The 22,296-nt window shown below is 43.2% G+C and overlaps 1 pseudogene; it reads right to left on the bottom strand.

Annotated features, from left to right (window-relative positions):
• Positions 1-8,260: 8,260 nt before the first annotated feature.
• On the bottom strand, positions 8,261-8,351 carry LOC120938743 (annotated as a pseudogene).
• Positions 8,352-22,296: the final 13,945 nt, after the last annotated feature.

The following is a 22,296-nucleotide window of genomic DNA, read 5'->3' as shown; positions in this document are numbered from 1 at the left end:
GGGAGGAAATAAATAAATAAATAAAAACATGGTGATACTCTAGACCATTCAGATTTATAAACCCTAATAAGAATATCCCTTCATCCAATTAAATTAAATATATAATTTCCTACTCCCTATCTTCAACTCCCACAGTGGTGTTAGATATATCACACAAAACAAAAAATAGTTTTTATAATAATATTCTAAACAAATAAATTAAACTACCAGAAGTAGCTACTCAAACCATAATTGCCTCACTCAACCCAACTCTGAACCAGTTTCATGTCCTACCTCCAACCTATATACAGATTCCGTAGTTCAAGGGATTCCCTTAGTATCTTCCAAGGGAGACAAATTTGGCAACATGTTATGTTCATAAGTGTCCAATTCTTGCGACAGAAGAATCTATATCCTTTTACTATGATCCATCTTTGAAACCCACTCAATCAACAATGTAGCATACACCGACTGCCAATGGCGTGGTATAACCACTCTTGCAGCTGTCAACCAGTGTCTCAAAAGGACTTTTTTAATGCTTTTATATGAGCCTGGTAGGATGGATAGCAAAGTAATTTGTGGCGTGTTGGTAATAGTTACCTCAGTTGCACGAGTATGAAGCTGGAGTATCATATCCCAAAAATTATACAGGACATTCCCACCAAATATGCAATAGTGAACCTTTGGCAGAATGGCAGGACCAACACAGGTCTGAGACATTTGGATGAATCCGGTGGAGCAACAATGGGCATCTATACCAACGAGAGAGAAGCTTGAAATTTGTCTCATGTGCCTTAGTTGCTAACGACATACTGGGCCAGATTCACAAAAGAGATACGATGGCGTATCTTCTGATACGCCGTTGTATCTCTGTGATCCGCCTGTCGTAACTATGCGGCTGATTCATAGAATCAGTTACGCATAGATAGCCCTAAGATCCGACAGGTGTAATTGACTTACACCGTTGGATCTTAGGATGCAATTCTAGGCCGGCCGCTAGGTGGCCATTCCATTGCGGTCGTCGTAGAATATGCAAATGACTACTTACGGCGATTCACGAACGTACGCTTTACCCTTCACTCTAAATTTACGTTGTTTCCGTCGAGATACGCCACGTAAAACTAAGGCTGCCCTCTAGGTGGCCTAGCCAATGTTAAGTATGGCCGTCGTTCCCGCGTCGAAATTTTAAAATTCACGTCGTTTGCGTAAGTCGTCCGTGAATGGCGCTGGACGCCATTTACGCTAATGTCGAAACCAATGACGTCCTTGCGACGTCATTTAGCGCAATGCACGTCGGGTAATTTGCCGGATGGAGCATGCGCAGTACGTTCGGCGCGGGAACGCGCCTAATTTAAATGATGCCCGCCCCATTTGAATTAAGCGGGCTTGCGCCGAGCGGATTTACGTTACACCGCCGCAAGTTTACAGGTAAGAGCTTTGTGAATCAGGCACTTACGCTGTAAACCTGCGGCGGTGTAACGTAAATGGCATACGTTACACCGCCGCAACGTAACGTATTTGTACCTGAATTTGGCCCACTATTTGTAAGGATAAACGCTTTTTCCCATTCCTCTGATTTAATTTGGACACTCAAGTCCATATTCCACTTATTTGTAAACTCCGGGAGACATAGAGACATAAAAATAAGAACCCTATACACTGTAGACAAAATGTGTTCTGGTACAGTTTCTTGTAACAGAAGAGACTCAACAGTATCTGGCTCTCTATTAAACACATCCATGGAAGGGAAGGGAAGGAAGGAAGAAAAGACGATAATTGCCGAAATTCTAGCCAGTGTTGAATTGATTGCTGCTGTATAGAAATCAAATTTGATAGCAGTGGAAGATCTCCCTGACAAAGAATTTGAGATATTCGACGATTTGACTCCTTACTCCAGGTGTGGCCAACCAGTGGCCCAGGGGCCACATGTGGCCCGCGGAGCTCTCTGATGTGGCCCGCGACCTCCTGCTCTGGAATGGCGGGTTGACAAGCAAAGATCGCAGGTTGCCGACCCACCATACCACAGCATCAGTGTTGTGATAGGAAGCTGGTGGTAGAGGAAGAAAGCGGCTGCGGAGCAGAGCCCCATAAGCCAATGCTTCCTCTACCTCGCCGGCTTTTGCCACAGGCGGAGTCTATAGCAAAGTTCAGCTAACTCGCAGGATAGACATAGCTGCACTCGCGGTATGGGTAAACCACAACACATCAGTATGAAAGCAGTCTTAGGACCTTTTCACACGATCAGCCTGACCAAATAGGACCCTCAATTCACCTCTACAGAGCGACAGACGTCTGTTTATGCCTGCATACCTCCATCCGAAAAACATTTGCCCCCTTCCATCTGGATGGATCGGAGGGCCTATAGAGTAGCCGTGACTTGTCATCCGTCCAATCCGCTCATTGTGGCCCGCGACTGGTTACCAAGTTGCTTAAGTGGCCCCCGCTCTTCAAAAGGTTGGGCACCCCTGCCTTACTCCATACCAAAACAATCTTGACTGCATGGGACATTTTATTACAAAAGTGAACTAACCCTTTAAGCTTTAGAGAAAATTTTAATTGGAGATAAACTCAAATTTGCATGCAGCCGTGCATAAACTCACCAACATGGGGACAAGGTGGGGACAAGGTGCTTTGGGGTGGGGGGTGCATAGCCCCCCTGCCCCAAAGCACCCACCTACCCCCATGTTGAGGGAATGTGGCTTGCTATGATTCAGGAGGGGGGTGCTCGCTCCCCCCCCCATTCTGACCTGCCAGGCTGCATGCTCGGATAAGGGTCTGATATGGATTTTGGGGACCTCACACTCATTTTTAAAAAAATATATATATATATTTTGACGTGGAGTTCCCCTTAAAATGTGAATAAAATGTAGCTCTAACCCAGGATCTCCAGTGGACACTCCAAAGGACCTTGTGGTACTCCGACGATTCCAAAGCAGCCGGTGGAATGAAGAACCCCTCTCAGACTTAAATCTCACAACAGTATATGGAAAAAAGGAGAGCGAGGCTCCAATAGAGTAGGTCAAAACAATGGGTAGGTCTATTAAAACCAACAAACATTAATGATAAAAGTGATCACATATAAAAAAACAGTAATACGAGGAGTGATGAACCTAACCCTACGCGTTTTGTCCTCAAGGACATCTACAGGGCCTGGTATGGACTGGGGATAGGGGAGACCCTACGTAATTTTTTTTTATATATATTTTTTTCATCTATATTACAGGGAGCCAGCAATACATTACAGCCACGAGAAAGTTTAAATGAAATGTTTTCCTTTAGAAATGTCATTATTGCATGATCTAGACATCGCACAGATGTGCCACTTTACAGGTAGACCAAGGGGATCCCCCAGACACGATATTTAAAGGAATATTTCATTTTTATTGTTTCACTTTGAGCATCATTATAATCCCTGCTCTTATAAAAAAGATTATTTTAAAAACGTTTTGTTCCCTAGGGCAGTACCCAGGTCCCCATACACCTTTTTTGGCAATAACTTGCATATAAGCCTTTAAAATTAGGACTTTGGATTTTTCATGTTTGTGTCCCATAGACTTTAATGGCATTCAACATCTTCGCTAGAAGTTTTTTCTCCCTGCAATAGGCAAATGCCTATTAGACAATGCCACATCAGCATGGGCACAGATGTTTCCATAATATTAATGCCTCAAATGCAAAACATTATTGTATAGAATTAAAAGAATCAAACATTAGTAAATGTAGTTTCTATGTGCTCAACTCGGTAGCCTAGTGATCTGCACTCCTGCCTTGGGTTCAAATCAAACACATGGTATCACCTACTGAAAGCTTGCATTGTACTCGGCAGCAAAAGCCTAATAGCCAAAACCATGTTAGGTTGGTTGATTTCATAATATTAACTCTTCAAATGCATGCAATGGTATGTAAGTATTCAATAATACTATGGTGTGAAATTCCAAAAATCACACACTAGTTGACATGCAAGGTGTTAGTTTATATATTATTATTTTGTATTTCCTTGTGCACTGGAAAAATCAACACAGCTACTTTAGGTGGGTGGTAGGTTGACTGGGATTTGAACTCATAACCTGAGTGCTTTGTAAACATCAGTGCACACCACCAAGCCAATGTGACTGTCACTAAATGCAGAGCGACCATTACTTCCCATTTTTCTTACCGTGTTTCCCCGAAAATAAGACCAGGTCTTATATTAATTTTGGCCACAAAAAAAAAAATCACACTAGGGCTTATTCTCAGGGGATGTCTTATTTATTTACAGTATGTACAATAATCTACATTTATTCAAATACAGTCATGTCATCATGACGATCTTAGAGTGGTTGTAACCCCAAAAAGAAAAAAATATTTCCTGATCCTTTAAACCATGATAGCCAGCAGAGTGACCCGCCGTATCTCTTCTTCTCCACTGACGTCGGAAAGGAGACGATCTCCAGCCGGTCACGTGAGCGCCCAGTGGCGCTGTAAGTAAGGTATTTTCCAAAACAAAGTTAGAAAAGGAGACACACTGCACATTATATAATCTTTTTACCAATCAGATTACATGTTTTTACGACGACTTTAACTAGGGCTTATTTTCGGGGCAGGGCTTTTATTGCAGCCATCCCCAAAAATAACGTTAGGTCTTATTTACGGGGTAGGGCTTATTTTTGGGGAAACAGGGTAGTAAATCAACCCCTCTGTGATGATTGAGGATACCCTGTTTTGTTTGCTGTCACGTATGAAATTAAATAACAGTATATTAAAAAGAAATAATGAAGGATAAAATCCATTTACCTAAACCAATGCATTACCATATGCTATCTGTATTTTTAACTGCAAAGCGTTGCTTGTTTTCAGCAGAGAAAGAAATTTGGTCTCCTGCCCTGCCAGACAGGGCCGTGCTGCATGGAAGAGCTGGATAGACAGAAATGCAAATCCTTTTGCAGGTAAAACAGCTCCTCTAAATGCATTTCATCTGTGTATTTTGTGGAGTTCAGCTTTAGGAGGGCTGCATGTAGCAAAAAACAAAACAAAACAAAAACTCCCTTTTGCTTTTTAAGGGAACAAACTGTAACATTAGATCACCATGCAAAGAAATGGAAAGTTTTGGGAGACAAGTAACAGATCAGCGATCCCCTGACACCACATGATAGGAAACATGTTGATGGAAGAGATAAGGAAACAATAAATCAGTTCCTTCAATCAAAATAGCAGTAAGGTATTATACTGTGTTGGACACTGATAAGAGAAGGACAATGTGACATTAAACTGGCACCTATTATTATACAACACAGTACATGCAAATAAGTAACAATGTTTTAACATTGCTAAGGAAATGAATCCTGTACTTATATGTATATCATAACATTCTACCACCATGCTCTATAACTTTTTAAAGCTTGTAGCTAAATTATTCCCTGTTTGTTAAAGCGTGTTATCATGTTTGCAGCCAAACAGAGATCATCAACTTTTTATTTGTTACGTTTTCACTTACCTTACTTTACAGAACATTTTTTAAATTGCTGCTTACCTTTTTACTTGCTAGACATATTTAGTTTGCCCCTTTTATATTGGGGATGTAGGAGCTATGGGCCAAATCCACAAAGACCCGGCGTAACGGCGAAATTCTAATTTAAGTTACACTGCCTTAAAATTTCTACCTAAGGGCCAAATCCACAAAAGGGATACGACGGCGTAACTGCTGTTACTCCGTCGTATCCCTGTTCCTAACTATGGAACTGATCCACAGAATCAGTTTTCCATAGTTAGGGAGAAGATCTGGCATGTGTAATTGAATTACACTGCCGGATCTTAGGATGCAGTACCGCATCCGCCGCTGGGGGCATTTCGTGTCGAAATGCCACCTCGGGTATGCAAATTAGCACTTACGGAGATCCACAAAGCTTTTCAGCTTCGTTTTTTTCTCCGTAAGTATTAAGTTGCATACGCAAAATTAGGGCTGCTTTTACAAGGTGTAAAGTTAGTACACCATGTAAAAGCAGACCCTTCTGTCTAGCGACGCGTTTTTTTTTCGAATTTGAATATTTTTTTTCGCGGCCGTATCTTTTTTTTTTCCCGACGCAACTAGAAATTTCTAGGTAAGTGCTTTGTGGATCGGGCACTTAGGTAGAAATTTTAAGGCAGTGTAACTTAAATTAGAATTTCGCCGTTACGCCGGGTCTTTGTGGATTTGGCCCTAAGTGCCCGATCCACAAAGCACTTACCTAGAAATTTCTGGCCGTGTAACTTAAATTCCGCCGGCGCAAGGCGTTCCTCATTTCATGGGGGCGATTCCCATTTAAATAAGGCGCGCTCCCGCGCCGGCCGTACTGCACATGCTCGTGACGTCATTTTCCCGACGTGCATAGCGCGAAATTACGTTACGCCGGGCTTTGTGGATTGCGACGGGTCATTAAAGTTGTGTCGGGAAAAAAAAAAGATACGTCGCGAAAATAAAAATTCAAATTCGAAAAAAAACGCTAATTTGCATACCCGAGGCGGCATTTCGACACGAAATGCCCCCAGCGGCGGATGCGGTACTGCATCCTAAGATCCGGCAGTGTAATTCAATTACACATGCCAGATCTTCTCCCTAACTATGGAAAACTGATTCTGTGGATCAGTTCCATAGTTAGGAACAGGGATACGACGGAGTAACAGCAGTTACGCCGTCGTATCCCTTTTGTGGATTTGGCCCTATGTTTACCATAGTTAAGGTAGAACTAAAGGCAAACATTTTTCTCAGTTTGGATAAAGTAAGGGAGGAATATACTGTAACTTCGGGCAGTTTTTATTGTCCCATAGCCAAAACAAGAAGTGAGAGGAAATCCTCCAAAGTGAGGGAACGCCTGGCTGTCACTAGGGTCATCAGAATTAGTGTCCCCATAGAATGATTTCTCATCTATTTCTCTTCTGGTGACAACCAGGACAAATAGAGAAGGTGAATTTCCCCAACAGGGACAAAGGCAGTAATACAAATTTGACATTGGTTCTAATTCCTCTCCAAAAAAAAAACCTACAACTAAAAAAAAGTGTACAAAAAAACGTGCATGTGAACAAACACAAAAAAATGCTTTAGTCCTAACCGCCTGTAGCGCAAGTCTTTTGACGAGGACATGGGTTTACATTAGGGTTGTCCCGATACCACTTTTTTAGGACCGAGTACAAGTACCGATACTTTTTTTCAAGTAGTCGCCGATACCGAATACCGATACTTTTTTTTAATGTCATGTGACCGTTTTCAAACCACAATACAGACCAAAGATATTTTCTTTAGAATTATGAAGAACTGGTACATCATGGTGTGGGGCTGTTTTTTAGCATACGGTACTGGAAAACTACATATCATTGAAGGAGTGATCACTGTCAGTGCAGCTCATCGGTGCCAGTGCCCAAAAGTGCAGCTAGCCAGTGCCACCTATCAGTGCAGATCAGTGCCCATTAGTGCATCAGTGCAGGGAGGCAGCTTATTAGTGCATCTCATCAGTGCCACCCAATCAATGCCAGTGCCACCTATCAGTGCCATCCAATGGTGCCATCCAATTTGTGTTCGATGTCACAAAAAATAAATAAAAAAAAAGTATTCTATTTTGGTATCGGGAGTATTTGCGCGAGTACGAGTACTAGCGCAAATACTCGGTATCGGTCCCGATACCGATACTGGTATCGGTATCTGGACAACCCTAGTTTACATGATCTGCCTAGTCATAAGGCCTGGCAGCTGAAGCCATCGTCAAATACTAGGTCAGGGGAGCTCCCCTGAAGAGACCCCCCCAGAAGTAGGGGAGGAAGGAACCTGAGGCCTACACATCCTCCCCCTGGACGTCAGTGATCCAGTGAAGAAAACACACTCAAAAGGGAAGAAGTGACAAACATGGGAGAAAAAAATAAAAAATAAATAAAGTGGCCGTTCCAAATAGTGCATTGGCCGGGCCCTGGTGCCTGGTAAGCAAAAAGCATCCCGGACTTAAGCCAGAAGGCCCAACCCTGAAGGCCCAGTGCAGAAAAAGTGTTTGGATCTGTGTCCATGTGCTATTTTCACACAGTGGGTTCCCCCACCCATAGTGTTACTAAGAGCACCTTTGGGCGACCACTACCAGAGGGCACAGACACTGCGGACGCTCTGCCTTCTCAGCCCATGGCCAGACAAGGTAAGCTGCTCAAACCAGGAGGTACTAAGCCCTTCCAGCTTTCCCAGGGAGAATTTTTTTTAAAGCCCCCAATTACGTTTGGGTTTCAATTCCTGCCAGTACTAACCTCCCAGGCCCCCATTAGTCTAACAGGGTTGCATAGTCACCACTGGTATGGGTCAGAATGATAACACAGCGCCCCCACTAGAACACTGATAAGATCAGATACTACACTTGATCTTAGCCAAAAGGCTGAGAATCTTGAAAAAAAAAACACCTCTAGATTACTTAATGTGCATGGACACTATAGGATAACATGAGTTGCTTCTACAGGCAAAATGCTAAACCCCTCTAGGGGCAGCGTTTTTTTAAACTAGTGTTAATGGAGCCTGGATTTTGGAAACTTGTCAGCCAATTGTGAATCTGCAGAGTTTGAAACCTGACAGGCGGTATAATTTAGTTACCCTTTTATTTAATGGATAACTACATTTTTTTCTTTAATACACTGTTTCAATCGTATTTTTATTTTCATTTTTATATTTCATCATTTCCAATAAAAAATTTAAAACAGGTTTAGTCCTCATGTAAAAATGCACTATAAATCATAACATACTTTAACCACTTAAGGACCCCTTCACGCCGATACACAACGGCAGAATGGCATGGCTGGGCACAATCACGTACCTGTACGTGTCTCTTTAAGCCCAGCCGCGGCACGCTCGAGACCCGGTCCTAAGCTCCGTGACCGCGCCCGCGGGACCCGTGGACCCGATCACCGCCGGTGTCCCGCGATCGGTCACCGGAGCTGAAGAACGGGGAGAGGTGTGTGTAAACACACCTTCCCTGTTCTTCACTGTGGCAGTGTCATTGATCGTCTGTTCCCTGATATAGGGAAAGACGATCAATGACATCAGACGTCCAGCCCCACCCCCCTACAGTTAGAAACACATATGAGGTCACACTTAACCCCTACAGTGCCCCCTAGTGGTTAACTCCTAAACTGCAATTGTCATTTTCACAGTAAACAATGCATTTTTATAGTACTTTTTGCTGTGAAAATGCCAATGGTCCCAAAAAGGTGTCAAAATTGTCTGATGTGTCCGCCATAATGTCGCAGTCACGAAAAAAATCGCTGATCGCCGCCATTAGTAGTAAAGAATTAAATAATAAAAATGCAATAAAACTATCCCCTATTTTGTAAACGCTATAAATTTTGCGCAAACCAATCGATAAACGCTTATTGCGATTTTTTTTACCAAAAATATGTAGAAGAATACGTATCGGCCTAAACTGAGGGAAAAAAACGTTTTTTTTTATATATTTTTGGATATTTTTTAGAGCAAGTAGTAAAGAAATATTGTTTTTTTTTTCAAAATTGTCGCTCTATTTTTGTTTATAGCGCAAAAAAAAAAAAACGCAGGAGGTGATCAAATACTACCAAAATTATAGAATTATATACATGGTTCCACCCACTGTCCTAAAAAAGGCAATTAACTTTATCTGGATTTAGTTTTGCCCAAACTGACAGATTATCTTTATTATTTATAATTTCCTATATTGTCTTGGCAGAGTTTATTATCTGTGTGAATTGTGGTCTGTGAATTGAGATGATGGCACTAAATCAATCATAATCTTGATAATAATATTAATAATAATACAGTAACATTAATTGAATGTACAGAGAGATTTCAGCTATGAAGCCTATGCTCTCCACACTACATAAAAAAAAAATGTTTAATTGGAGTATAACGGTATCCACTGGTTTGTAATGTACCTGTTGCAAAGCTTATGATTCCTGGACCCTGCAAATCTCAATTTCTCGCCACTGGGATTTTTTGAAATGGTGTAGTCATTTAGCACTTTTTTTTTTCTACCAGAGGAACGACGCAACGATTGAGATGTCTTAGGGCACAATTATATTAGGGCAAGCAATATTCCCTTGGATAGAAATGTATGCAAGTGCCTATTGTGAATGGATTACATCAAATTCATGCATATTATAAAGGGGAGGGGCCATAAATCTGCATCTCACAGGAACTTAGTTATTGCTAGTTAAATATGTGTTTCTAATATATATATATATATATATATATATATATATATATATATATTTAAACAAGGGTCTACTTCAATCAGCTGTACTAAATTGCCTTTAAATTCGATAGTAATTGCTGCCATCTAGTGGCTTTCTTGGATTGGTACAAGTATTTAAAAAAAAAAAAAAATTGTGAATTTTTGATGTCAGTAGTTTCATTTATTTGAAGGCAGCTTTGAGAAGGCTCCCCAATTTTGTTTTTGCACTTCACGTTTTTGGAAAAAAGCAGAAACACAGGACAAAGGAATTATTTTTTAACACAAATAATAAAATATTAGGGGCATAATCTCCATTAGATTACAGAAATATTGAATATGAGGACCTACCTAAACAATCCAATCAAGCATAACCTTGCAATACCCAAGTGATAGTAGATGTACAAGAAATTGTACAATCAGTGCAGCTGAGCTTCCTCCCTTACCCCGCAGCTGGCACGTAGCAAGGAGGGCAGAACCTGAGGATTCACAGACACTAGTTTCCCATCACATCCACTCCCCTTATTATTGACAGAAGGCAGTGGGTGAGTCCATAGCCAATAGAAAGCCTACTATTGTCTATAGAATCAGCTTGCTACCTGCTGTCAATCACAAGGAGAGAGTGGACATGATAGGAAACTAGTTCCTGTGAACCCTCATCAGGCTTCACCCACTGTCAGTTTCACCAGTTGCTAGGAGGCTGTAAGCTGTAAAATCAACAGTATCCTTAAAGCGGAGGTTCACCCAAAAATCCACTTTTTGACATTAGCTGTAGCATACTGCTAACATCTGCAGTATGCTGTTTTTTTTTTTTTTTTACTTGTACTTATCGTTATATGAGCCCTTGTTTTCCGGCTCTGAGCGGGGAATCCTGCGGGGAATGGGCGTTTCTAAGCGAAGAGGAGTTGATTGACGGCTGCTAAGGCGCGTCTTGGCCTCTGTTTAATCTTCAACTGCCATGATGCTGCACATGTGATCAGTTATGACACCAGCCATTGGATGGTTTGACAGTTTGGTTGAGAGCACAACCAATGTGACAGTAACTGCTTTTTCAAACTGTTAAATTGATGGGTGAACCCCCGCTTTAAGATGTATATAAATCCAAAACAAAATGCAATGTATTGCAGCTTACCAATTCTTAGACATTGTGGTGATAATCATTTCCTTTCCCAGGCTTTTTTCCCTCAAAAAGGTTTTTCCAAGAAAAGTAACTAAAGACTAAAATGAATACTAAAGAGGTAATGTAGATATATCTAAATGTACAACTTTAAATGACAACAGTACAAGGGTACATGAAAACCACCTGACCCCAATAATGGACCGGTTCCATCAACATTCTCCAAGAATATACTGTATGTTAGGGATGAGCCGAACACCCCCCAGTTCGGTTTGCATCAGAACCTTCGAACGGACCGAATGTTCGAGCGAACTTTAGAACCCCACTAAATTCTACGGGACTCCAAAGTTCGAAATCAAAAGTGCTAATTTTAAAGGCTAATATGCAAGTTATTGTCCTAAAAAGGGTTTGGGGACCTGAGTCCTGCCGAAGGGAACATGTATCAATGCAATTTTTTTTTTTAAAAACTGCCATTTTTTTCGGGAGCAGTGATTTTAATGATGCTTAAAGTGAAAAAAAAAGTGAAATATTCCTTTAAATATCGTACCTGTTGGGTGTCTATAGTATGCCTGTGAAGTGGCACGTGTTTAGAACTGTCCCTGCTCAAAATGACATTACTATAAGAAAAAAGTAATTTAAATGTGCTTGCGGCTTTAATGTAATGTCTGGTCCCTGCAATATGGATGAAAATCATTGAGAAAAATAGCATGGGTTTCCCCCCCTCCCCCCAGGTCATTACCAGCCCCTTTAGCCCTATATACTTTGAACAGCAGTATACAGGCGGTGCAAACAAGACAGGGACTGTAGGTTTGTTGTTAAGTAGAATCCGATTGTAATTTTGAACTGGTACTTTTTAAAAGTGTAGCTCCAGCCACAAAATTTATTTTTAAGCTTTTTGGAAAACATAGAGAAGGGTTATCAACCCTGTAACATTTGTTTTGCTGTCTGTGCACCTGTTCAGAAGTTTTCACCTCACTTTCTGTCCCAATGACAATTTATTTTTTTAAATTAGTTTTTTTTTAGTGAAACAAGGATTGGTGATAAAGCATCAGTGGAGAGGAGACACCTCTTATGCCTCGTACACATGGGCAAACATGTATGATGAAAACGGTCCGCCGGACCGTTTTCAGCGGACATGCCCGCCCGGAGATTTCTGCATGATGGCTGTACACACCATCATACAGAAATGAGAGACAATCCGCACGGACAGACAGCGAGGTGACGCATGCGAGGGATGGCGGCCGCTCGGACATGTACGGTAAGTCTGTACAGACGACCGAACATGTCCGACGGACAGGATTCCAGCGGGCATGTTTCTAAGCAAGTTTAGAAACATTTGCCCGCTCGAAAACGGTCTGGCGGGCAAACGTACGCTGGAATCCTGTCCGATCGGCCGTACACACGACCGAACATGTCTGCTGAAACTGGTCCGCGGACCAGTTTCAGCAGACATGTTCGGTCGTGTGTACGGGGCCTTACAGGAGAGAATTTCCCTTCCTAGGGGTAGATTTCCTCTTACGTCCTTTTGTCTCCTTCCGTTTGCAAGTAGGAGTCGTTTGTAAGTTGGATGTTTGAAAGTAGGGGCCTGCCGTATATACTCTGCAGAAATTTGGGCCTTAGGGGTTGGTGTTGCCACAACACTGTAAGCCCTCAGGCCCCATACACACCATAGAATCTATCCGCAGATAAATCCCATCAAATGGGTTTGAGCGGATAGATCCTATGGTGTGCACACGCCAGCGGATCTTTATCCGCGGATATATCTCCCCTGGGATGGATTCCAGCAGATCGGATATTCGCTGACATGCTGAAGAAATCCATCTGCTGGAATCCATCCCAACGGATGGATCTACTCGTCTGTACAGACTCACCGGATCCATCCGTCCAAAGGGATTCCCCGCACGCGTCGTAATGATTTGACGCATGCGTGGAATTCCTTATATGACAGCGTCGCGCCCGCCGCCGCGTCATAATCGCGGCGACGGTGCGACACGTCATCGCCAGAGGATTTCCGCGTGGATTTCAATGCGATGGGGAGTACACTCCATCGCATAGAAATCTGCGGAAATCTTTGAGAGGATTTATCCGTGGAAACGGTCCGCTGGACCGTATCCGCGGATAAATTCTCTCGTGTGTATGGGGCCTCACAGTTAGTCTTGGTGGGCGCTGGAACGCCCTGCTGTGAACTATTATATGACGAATTGTAATTACATGCCATTGTTGAACAGTGGTAGAAAAATTGGGCCTTTGGTGGTGGTGCTGGTGCCACAACACTGTAAGTTCTGACAGTTAGGCTGCATTCACACCTGAGCGTTTTGTAGCCTGAAGCCTGAAGCTATAAAATGCTAGAGGGGAAAAAATACATTATTCTCAATGGAGATGGTTCACATCTCCACTCTAAAACGCCTGAAGCCGAACGCCTGAAGCTCAAACAAGTTCTGGACCCTTTTTTGTCGGGCTGATTTTGAACGTTTGTATTCCCATAGAAACTAATGGAAACGCTTGATTTAAGCGTCTAGCGCGACAACGAGCGTTTCTACGGGCGTTTTGTCGCTTTAATCTGTTCTGTGAAATAGAACATTCACCCAGGAACAACTGGAAGTCCCTGCCTGTATTTTTATGAGAAAACCAGCAATTGTATTTAGGTTAGCTTTTGGTGCACACTGTGCAAAGGACACTAAAACAAAATACTGGAGGTCCCTACCTGTATTTGTATGACAACACCAGCAATTGTATTCAGGTAGCTTTAGGTGCACACTGTGCAAAGGACACAGTACACTAAGTGAAAATACTTGCAGATCCCTGCCTGTGGTATTAGTATGAGAACACCAGCAATTGTATTCAGGTAAGCTTTAGGTGCACACTGTGCAAAGGACACTAAATACAATAATGGAAGTCCCTGCCTGTATTTTTATGAGAAAACCAGCAATTGTATTCAGGTAAGCTTTAGGTGCACACTGTGCAAAGGACATAGTACACTAAGTGAAAATACTGAAGCTAGCACAATCATCTGCCTGCCTGTCAGTATATTATGAAGAGAATAACAGGAACGGTTCTAGCTAAACTGAATACAGTGTATAAATATATATACACAACACCTGGGATGCATATATATCCTCTACACACTTTAACTGCAGTTAACTGACTCTCCCGCCTGTCTGCTCTATCTAATTCAAATGAAATGACACTGTCTTTCTCTCTCTCTCTATCTCTCAGCACGCCGGAACACACTACACAAGGCCGACTTCCAGACGGCCTTATATAGTGTGGGGCGTGTACTAAATCTCCTAAGACATAATTGACCAAAGCCAATTTTTAGGAATGTCTGTGGAACTTTTAAGAGTTAACAAAAATAGTAGCTAGCTAGTCGCAGGTGTTGCAATTTTTATTGAATTCATTCCTTTAAACCTTTGTCTTTATAGTAAAACTCTGGGGCCAACATTGAGAGACATGATTTGGTTGTTGCATGGTTGGTTATTCCACCATGGCATTGTAATAATCCTCCACTATATAGCTCATTGTACTGTAGATGAAAGCTGTGTTGACATTTTCTTGTGTCCTAAAGTCCATGGTGTACCAGGATCTGATTTACACAGTTTTGAATAGAGGATGTATGATAAGTTTTTATATGGAAGCTGTCATTAGGGCTACCACCTCATCCCTTTAAAACCAAACACATATGAATAAGGCTGGGTTCACACTTGTCCGACAAACGGTCCTACATTGGGAGCCTCATGTAGCATGACGTGTGAAAATCAATGTTTCCCTATGAGAGCCGTCTTAACTGGTCCTACACAAGTCGGTCCGACTTTGAAAACGCTCCCTGTACTACTTTTGGTCTTACATTGATCCTACTTCAGCCCATTGAATATCATTGAAGTCGGACCAAAGTAGTATCCTGTTCATGAAAGTAGGATGGATGTAGGACCAATGTAGCAGAGCAAAGTAGGATGAAAGTAGTGTAGTAGTGTGAACCCAGCCTCACACAGGTTCTGAGGCTGATTAGGTGGTAATTAAACTCACCTGGTGCCTCATCTGCATTCAATTAGCCTCAGAACCTGTGTAATTCATGTGTGTTTGGGTTTAAAGGGACGTATATCTACATATACAATATATATACTGTATATATTGCAGTGTCATTTTAATGAATACAAACATACAATAACAATTAAATGTCACATATATTGTAAGAGCCGGTTCACACTGGGGCGACCTGTCAGGCGACTCAGCCGCCTGACAAGTCGCAGTCCACAGTAGTCAATGGAACCGTTCTAATAGGAGCGACGCAAGTCACTCCGACTTAGAAAAAGGTTCCTGTACGACTTTGGGGGCGACTCGGGGGGACTTGCATTGACTTCAATACTGAAGTCATTTTGCAAGTTGCCTCTCAAGTCGAATTGAGATCGCCTTGCCGAGTCGCCCCTAAAGTTGTGCCGCCTGTGTGTGAACCGGCTCTTAAGAAACATTGGAAAAATAATGTATTTTACAATAAAGTAATACATTTATGTGTATGAATATTGAAGTAATTGTCCAAACAACAAATATACTATTATTTCCGAATTCATTCAAAAGTAGTGAAAATGTTTGTCACTGTTGATCAGACAACATAATATAGTGCATGATATTGTCAGGTTCAACATTTTAATTTGTTCACACAGCAGGTCTTATCTACAATAAGGTTAGTAGGTAATCTAAGACTACAGCTATAACCACAGGCAAATGTGCACACAGATATTAACAGACACAGAAAATAGTGAGTTGAACATGAATCAGGCTATTGACATTCTCCAGCTATCTGTATTCTACAATATAACTGAAAAAGCAAACAGTACATATGAGATATACTCATACCTTAAAAAAAATAATAATAATAAATATATATATATATACATATATACACACACATATATACACACATATATATATATATATATATATATATATATATATATATATATATATATATATATATATATATATATATATATACACACACACACACATATATACATACACACAAGTGCATCTCATAAACTTAAAATATCATCAAACGCAAAATTTTTATATAGATGCGTTACACACAGAGTGATATATTTCAAGCATTTCTTTCTTTCCATTTTAATGATTATGGCTTCCAGCTAGTGAAAACCCCAAATTCTGTATCTCAAAAAATTAGAATATTACATAAGACCAATAAAAAAATAATAATATAGAAATGGGGCTTACTGAAAATCAAGTCCATGTACAGTATAGTATGCACTCAATATTAGGTCGGGCTCCTTTTGCATGAATTATTGCATCAATGCGGAGTGGCATGCAGTTGATCAGCCTGTGGCCCTGCTGAGGTGTTATGGAAGCCCAGGTTGCTTTGATAGCGGCCTTCAGCTCGTCTGCATTGTTGGATTGTTGCATTGTTGCAGTGTCTCTCATCTTCCTCTTGACAATACCCTACAGATTCTCTATAGGGTTTAGGTCAGGCGAGTTTGCTGGCCAATCAAGCACCGTGATACCATGATCATTAAACCAGGTATTGGTACTTTTGGAAGTGTGGGCAGGTGCCAATCCTGCTGGAAAATGAAATCAGCATCTCTGAAAAACTGGACAGTAGAGAAAAGCATGAAGTGCTCTAGAATTTCCTGGTAGAGGGCTGTGCTGACTTTGGACTTAATAAAACACAGTGGACCAACACCAGCAGATGACATGGCTCCCCAAATCATCACAGACTGTGAAAAATGTTGCATTTCATTTGGAAATCAAAGTCCCAGAGTCTGGAGGAAGAGTGGAGAGGCACAGAAACTAAATTGCATGAGGTTCAGTGTGAAGTTTACACAGTCAGTGATGATTTGGGGAGCCATGTCATCTGCTGGTGTTGGTCCACTTTGTTTTATCAAGTCCAAAGTCAGCACATTTGTTTAATAATCTTCTTGTATAGTCAGCTTAGACTTTCCCTTAAAATGAAAGTTGTGCTTATCCACCTCCTGCTCTTCTATTCTAACAAAATGGGTGTTTTTTTTTTTTCTGGGATTGGGTATCTTTTTCAGACCAGTACCCACTCTCACTTCCACAATTCTCATCTAGACAAAAATTACATCAGCTTAGCCCCCCACCTGCCTAAAACCTCCTGGGACACATTACATGTCTGCGGGACCAGTTTGAAAGTGCTCCGCAGTGGTGGGCCAGCTGTGAAACATTAGGAAGTCAAAGTTCCTCTTTAAGGCACTTCCGAGCATATGCATGGTCTATGTGGCTTGTATGTTCCCTTGTCTGTCAACTTCATTGAGTACAAATGTCTTTCCTGGTATTCAGATGCTGGGATGGACTCACAAAGATGGAAAAAGAACCTGGTCTGAAAAGTTTCTCCCATACTGCAACAAACAGGTAATGGTCTGAGGATTACCCAACACACACACACACAAACAGGAGGGGCCAATCCCCGTCAGTAGCCTTTAAGAGAACACATTTGACATGTTTGAACTAGTTGCTATAGAGACTTTTCGCAATACAAGCTGCCAAAAGTTTGCAATTGTGGCCCTTTAAGGTTTAATTTATAGGGCCCGATACTGAGATACACACTGGAAGACTTCAGCTGCCATTGAGTGGATTTGGACTTCTGGTGTGTCTCTGACTCCAAATCTGCTCACAAAGCATTATTTGCTTTATATGTCCCTCCCCAGAACACATTGACCCGCCATTGGCTGCGAGCGCTGATTGGATGCTGATTTTCCAGCATGCTCATTCGACAGAAGCTAGTTGCGAGACCAACTTCTGTGGAATGAGAAGTTGTAAACACGGACTAAATGTGGGATGGTATCTTTTGACTTGCCTGGGTACTGTCCAATATTCGGCTCATGTGTACCAGCCCTAAGGGGGTGAACACATTAGGGCACCAGCAGGGGTCATTTAGCGGTATTAGTAGGGTAGGAAAGCATTGTCAGGTGGTGGGTTGTGATGGTGATGGGAATGTCATTATGACTGACTCTGGATTTACATTGCTGGATGACATGATTGACATTAGATTTAAATTGGGGGACATTGCTCATGCTGAGGGTGTCTTTATTTACTTTTAATTCTGGGGTAGGTATCTGGGATATCTGGGGGCCTTCTAATTATAAAAGGGGCTTCCAGAATCCTATAATTAACCCCCCACCAACTGGTTTGACTTGGCAATGTGGCTTCACATTTATTTGCAAATGTATGCAACAGTAATCTCTGTTTTTAATTCAAATTGTTGGAACAGTATAGATTTCCATTTAATAACTAAATGTAGGCTTTATGTAGCACCCTCTAGTAGTGCTAGGTTGTTCGTGTGGCTGTCACTGTAGGAAAATTTAAGTTTGTCTCAGGGCTAATCCTGAGCTATGAATCTGGGTCAGGGTTTAGTGACTCAGGGCTGGGTGACTCATCTTAGCAGCTTTTCTGGTACCTCCCCCTGTTTTCTGGGCATTGGAGAATTTTCTAGACATGGATGGAGGTTAGGTGAAGCTGCTTATGAATGCCTCATCCAATCCCCAGTAAAGGGCTGGCAGGGGGCAGGCCACCTCATAAATAGGCATGAGTCATGCCAGGAGGGGCAGTCAGGTGGAAGATGGAGATGGAGTGCTGAGGAGGCTGTAAGTGGCCCTTGATGGTGCCCCCTAGTTTGGGCTGTGACATCGGGCTGGGGCTCGGGTGCTGGAAGGATCCTGCCAAAACACATAGTGGAAGCCCTTTCTGGAGGCAAGGAAGCAAGGAGGGAGAACAGCAAGTGCAGGTCAGCAAATCTGGAAGATCTCCTGACAGTCACCCGAGTGGGCTGGTAAACGTCAGTCTGGAGGACTGTGGGGAGAAGTTAGCCTGGAGAGCTAGTGAAAGAGGCAGCTGCAGCCAGGTGGGTTAGCAGTGCCTGAAAAGGCCACAGGAGTGATGCAGGCTGGACAATGAAATTCTGCTACACAACTAAGGGCCTCGGATACCCTCATGGAATGGGCCATTGCTTTAATCTGACTGAGTGACTGTTAGATATTCACAGTATTCCAGCTGGGTTCTGCAAGCAATTGTGTGCAAGAAGAAGAAGAGGAGCTGTATAGAGAGACTGTATATAGGAAGTTGTCCCTGAAGTTGTTGAAATCAAGTGGGCATCCCATAACTTCCCATCCCTATCCAAGTTATTATCCTCAATAAATAACCACAAAAAAAATCGAAGTCACAGACTGTTCTCTGCCCAAAGTGTGCCTTTGAATATTCGGTGTGCTTGGCTGTGCAGGGTGGGGGATCCCAATCTACTGGTGGCTCGTTAGGGGGTTCGCTACATTTGGGGGCTTGTCTGGGATATTGCCCATGGCAACCTGCACAGCCATTGCACCTACAACTCCAGAAACCATAGTTCATCGAGCCAGAGGACTGTGCTTCAGGATCACTGTGAGGGTTATAACCGGGGAGAGAGACTTATGTGCTCTGCCTTTGTGTGACTGTGTGCCCAAACCAAGTGCAGTTGTCCATAGCAACCAGCAGAAGTTGCTGTGAAGTCAGTATTGCACCTCATACGAAGTTGACCCAAACTGAGGCTGAGACGGAAGCTTGTGTTACAAATCTGCTACTCTACTCAGTAAGAACTGTGCTGTCGCTGTCAGGGGATTACAAAATGTCCAGCGATCTGCATAAATCTGGAAAAAGTGACTGTATGCTACAATGTCCTGCTGAGAACAGTAAAGAGTGCACCAACATATCTGCTGTTGCCCATGGTGATCCGGGTAAGACAGCGGTTATCTGCAGGAGGGGGTCTATCAGTTGCCCAACCACGGCTGTTAAGGACTGTCCTAACCCTGCTCAAAACAGTCAGATGTGTGTTACAGACTTGCTGTTGCTCAGGGCAACCACAGTAAACACCTGCCACCATCTGCTCCCAGTTGATCGGGCACAGTTGTTGCCGAGCGGCATGTCCTGACAAGTTCTGCAAATTTAAGTGTACACGTATCAACCACCAGCATACTGTCCATGCCTGCAAACCTCAAGTCAGCCAAGCAGGGGTTTTAGCCAAGCAGGGGTTTCTGCAGAGCATGCAGGAACAGGTCTGCTTATCAGAGCTATGGGCACCAGCCAGCCTGGAAGCTTGGGGGCTGAGCCACACCCCAGAGAAGACCCAGTGGGCTCTGATTGCGGAGAGAGAGGAGCAAGATGGAGGATGGTGCGTGTGTGTACCCAGCGCTGACCTGGTTGTCTGACATACGGGAGGTGACATTGGTGGACACCGGTATCTGGTTGGAGCATCCAGGGTGTCGCCCTTGGATTGGTCGAGGGGACAGAGAGGCTGTGCTTTATCTGTCCTGGCTGCAGGAGGCCTACCACAGTAGTCAGTGCTTAGATCTAGTGTGGGCACTGCGAGGAGTTGCTTACCAAGCTGATGCCGAGCGAGCATTAGCTCATCTACAGAGTGGATCTGCAATCAGGTCTCTGCCAGGAATAGCCGCAGAAGTCCTGGAAGAGCAGGGTAACTCCCTGCAAAGGCAAGAGACATCAGGGAGGAAATCTGGAAATCTGCATTGGCCTGCAGCCTGGTCAGGGAGCTGGTAGCTGTAAGTACTGCCCAGAAGGTGCCAGACACTGTCCATGAAATTCTGGCTGCGCCTGTACACCCTGTCAACCCCACCTGGAAGAAACCAGTGCTAGAGGGCAGCTCGTCTTCAGGTAAGCCAGTGTGGAGCGGCAGCGGTAGGGTCATAGATAGGGGGTCGCCCAGACTGCAGGCGGAATTTGGGACCCTAGAAGAGTGATTAACCCATAGTAGCTTGGAGGAGTGGAAGTGGGGAAACTCCCAGGAAAATGTGGAAGTGCTGTGTGAGGAGATGGGTGTGCCAGACTCAGCTGAAGGGACCAGCGGAGCCGTGCAGATCCCAGTCTGTGTGAAGCAGAAATTCCAAAACAGACAATCTACCACCAAGACCAGAGCTACTGCATACAGACAATAGGTAGCGAGGTCACCCAAAGCCTTTGTTCTCCCTGGAAAAGGCAAGCCTCGGAAACTGCCAAGGTTTTCAAGATTCCAGCGGGAGGTGCAGTGAAGAAGAGCTCTGGAGTGGGGTCTGGACTACTCCTGTGTCCCCCCAGACATGATGGACGTCACTCTCGGGCATAGTGGGAGGATGACATGGAGTGGGAATATATGCACATCCCCAAAACATTGCAAGGATCTGATAGTGAGGAGGCTTTAATCTTGGCAAGAATGGTGGCTGGGAAGAACCATCTACAAAGAATAACTCTTGGAGAATAACCTTCTTGATCGCGTTCAGTCTGATTTTCCGCCCTGAACGCTCTATGGAAAATGCTCTTCTAAAACCTGCAAATGATTTGCTAACAGCTAAATCCAATGAACACACTATTCTGTTATCCTACTCCTGGAAATTTCTGTTGCCTTCAACACAGTGAACCACCCCCTCCTCCTCAAAAAACTCCACACCTTCGGTCTCTGTGACTGTACTCTTTGCTGGTTATCATCCTATTTATCCAACTGCACCTTTAGCATTACATCCAATTCTACTTCCTCCTCCCTTTCTCTCTTGGGGTCCCCCGAGGGTCCCCCAAGGCATGTGGGTCCCCCACGTGCCTCTTCCCCTGATTTCTCTGCCAAGATTGATAGCACTACTATCAGCCCGTCCCCTCATGCCAAAGTTCTAGGTATAATCCTGGACTCTGAATTATCCTTTCAGCCCCACGTCCAAACACTGTCCAAATCTTGCCGCCTCAACCTCCGCAAAATATGCCCCTTCCTAACCAATGACACCGCAAAGCTCTTAGTTCACTACCATGTCATCTTTTGTCTCAACCACTGCAACTCCCTCCTCACGGGATTACCTTTACATAGGCTATCCCCCTTCAGTCTATCATGAATGCTGCTGCAGGGCTCATCCACCCCTCCAACTGCCAACTGAGTCTCAAAATACCAACCTACTTGTTCCCTTTGTTCCTCCCAGGACCTCCTGCTCTCTAGTTCCCTTATTACCTCCTCTCATGCTCGCCTCCAGGACTTTTCCAGAGGCTCTCCTATCC

This window comes from Rana temporaria, chromosome 4, assembly GCF_905171775.1.
Source record: "Rana temporaria chromosome 4, aRanTem1.1, whole genome shotgun sequence".
NCBI lineage: Eukaryota > Metazoa > Chordata > Amphibia > Anura > Ranidae > Rana > Rana temporaria.
The sequence above is the reverse complement of the archived record's forward strand: the minus strand, read 5'-3'. Positions and strand labels throughout refer to the sequence as shown.